Raw genomic sequence first — 2,500 nt, forward strand, 5'->3', positions numbered from 1 at the left:
CGTTTCTTCTCTCCAGTCTCATCCCCTGCTTTTCCCTCTCCTCCTCCTCCTCCTGCTCCTCCTCCCCTTTTCCTCTTCCTCCTACTCCACCTCCTGCCCTCCCCCTTTTCCCTCTCCCTCCTTTTTTCCTCCCCATCCTCTCCTCTACTCCTTTTCCCCCCTCCTCCTCCTCCTCCTCCTCCTCCTCCTCTTCCTCCTCTCCTCCCTTCCTTTTCCCTCCCCATCCTCCTCCTCTTCCTCCTCCTGCTCCTCCTCCTCTTCGTCTCCCCTCTGGCAGCAGATGTGAACCAGCTGACAACAATGTGAGCGGCGGCGGTGATGCAGCAGCGGGTCGGCGAGGCATTTAGGCCAAAGAGGAGGGAAGAGAAAAAAAGAAAAAGAGAGAGAATAAAAAAAAAAAGAAAAAGAGCGTCGGCGATGAAGAATTCATGACAAGGTGGCTGAATAATTATGCAGCCAGACTTTAATGTGCAGCTGCACAGGGAAGAAAACTCTCCTGTCCAGGTAGCCAGAGTGTGTGTGTGTGTGTGTGTGTGTGTGTGTGTGTGTATGTGTGTGTGGTGAACAGGAAAAGCAGTAATCAGGAGACTCTGAGCTGGATGATACAGATCCTTTATTTCATCTCTCTCTCTCTCTCTCTCTCTCTCTCTCTCTCTCTCTCTCTCTCCTCCCTCCTGCCGACTGAAGCCTCGCACCACCACGAGTTTTCAACCTTCCAGCCCATAAAAAAGTAAACCTCTTGGATAAATGATATACATTTATATACATATTTGTCGTTTTTTTTTTTCTCGTGTTCCCTTTGTTTGTTTGTTTGTTTGTTTGTTTGTTTGTTTGTTTTGTTTTTTAAAAAACAGAAAAACTTCAAATGAAAACTTGAAAGAAAGAAGGTGGAGAGAGATGAAAACTAGCGACTGGAGGAGATTACTAGTAGAGCGTAAAGGTTATTTCTTCTTCTTCATCATCCTCACCGTCATCAGCATCATCATCATCAGCATCAGCATCATCATCATCACCACCGTCAGATGGGATGTGGTTGTGTGGCGGTGACCTCGGCCGGGTCGCTGCAGTTAGTAGTGTTAGTATCCACTTCCACTTCTCAAATATCGCTGCTGTGAGTTTGTTTTTTTTTTTTCCTTTGCATCTTTTTTTCAGTCGTTGCATCAGATTGACATCATCATCATCATCATCATCATCATCATTCATGTTAATATTAAGCATGCAAAACGTGTCCCCGCCCCCCTGACCCCCCCTAACCCCCCCCCCCCCCCTACAACACCACACACACACACACACACACACACACACACACACAGCTGCACAGACACAAGGGTGGGGGAGTGAGGGGTGGGGGGGGCCTGATAGTGGGTGGGGCGAGGGGGGGTGGTCGACGGATCAACAACATCCACCTCTGCTGGCTGCACACCCGTGACTCCGCCCCCTCCTCCAAGCCCTCCAATCATGAGGAGTCGTTGTTTCTTTGTGAGTGAGAGCTTGGGAAACAAAGTGAGCGAACGAGTCGTGACTCAGAACCACAGTGAGTCGGAGTTGAGGAGCCACCCGACCCCCCCCACCCCCACCCCACCCCCAAGCTCACGTTGCCGAGGCAACCACCTGATTGGTTCAGCTCACCCGTGACTCAACCCGTGCCCCCCCGACGGGAATGTTCAGCCGACTCCGTTGTATTTGAGCTGTTAGCCAGCTATGCTAACTGGGAGCTAACCGGCTCTGACATGGAATGTTCTGATTCTGAGTGTGTGTGTGTGTGTGTGTGTGTGTGTGTGTGTGTGTGTGTGTGTTCATCCTTAAATAGCAATGAACCAAAAGTTTGAGGGGTTGACCTTTGACCTCCCTCCTTCCCTCCTGCTCCGCAGCGACCCACTGTGGACAGACACACACATTACAGGTAGAAGAAGAACACGACACGACAGGTACTGACACCAGGCGGAGGGGTCGGGGGGGCCGAGGGGGGCGGGCCTTTGGCAGCTAAGACGACACCAACTGTTGTCTAACACACACACTCACACACACACACACACACACACACACACACGCACACACAGACACTGTGGATGCGGCGGGTGGGGGGGGATGGGGAGGCTGGTGAGGACAGAGATGCACAATGACACACACACACACACACACACACACACACACACGGGCACGGACGTGCACAAATACAAAACTAACACACCCACGAACACAGAAAACACACACTGATAAAAGCGTCTCACACACACACACACACACACACACACACACACACACACACACATGAGTGTGTGTGTGTGTGTGTGTTAGTCTCTCATCCAAACTGGAGCAAAAAATATAAAAAACAAATAAAAACCCCAGTGAGTGATGAGCACGACCAACACGACCAGCAGGGGGCGCACACACACACACACACACACACACACACACACACACACACACACACTGAGGTGGAACATGCTCCGGAAAAAAACAAGAAAAAAAATATCCTCATCTTTTTTCAGTTGTTTTT

At 50.4% G+C, this 2,500-nt stretch overlaps 1 protein-coding gene across 1 annotated transcript in view; it reads right to left on the reverse strand.

The window, feature by feature from the left end:
* Nucleotides 1-1,757: 1,757 nt before the first annotated feature.
* Nucleotides 1,758-2,500, reverse strand: part of syt3 (synaptotagmin III) — a 15,363-nt gene continuing 14,620 nt past the window's right edge. The window contains exon 11 of the mRNA XM_076017282.1: nucleotides 1,758-2,500. This exon is cut by the window's right edge and continues 522 nt beyond it. The gene's annotated coding sequence lies outside the window, so the exon portion shown is untranslated.

The sequence above is a fragment of the Nelusetta ayraudi genome, unplaced genomic scaffold (genome assembly GCF_046127955.1).
Source record: "Nelusetta ayraudi isolate G7.1 ecotype Tasmania unplaced genomic scaffold, CSIRO-AGI_Nayr_v1 ptg000303l, whole genome shotgun sequence".
Taxonomy (NCBI): Eukaryota; Metazoa; Chordata; class Actinopteri; order Tetraodontiformes; family Monacanthidae; genus Nelusetta; species Nelusetta ayraudi.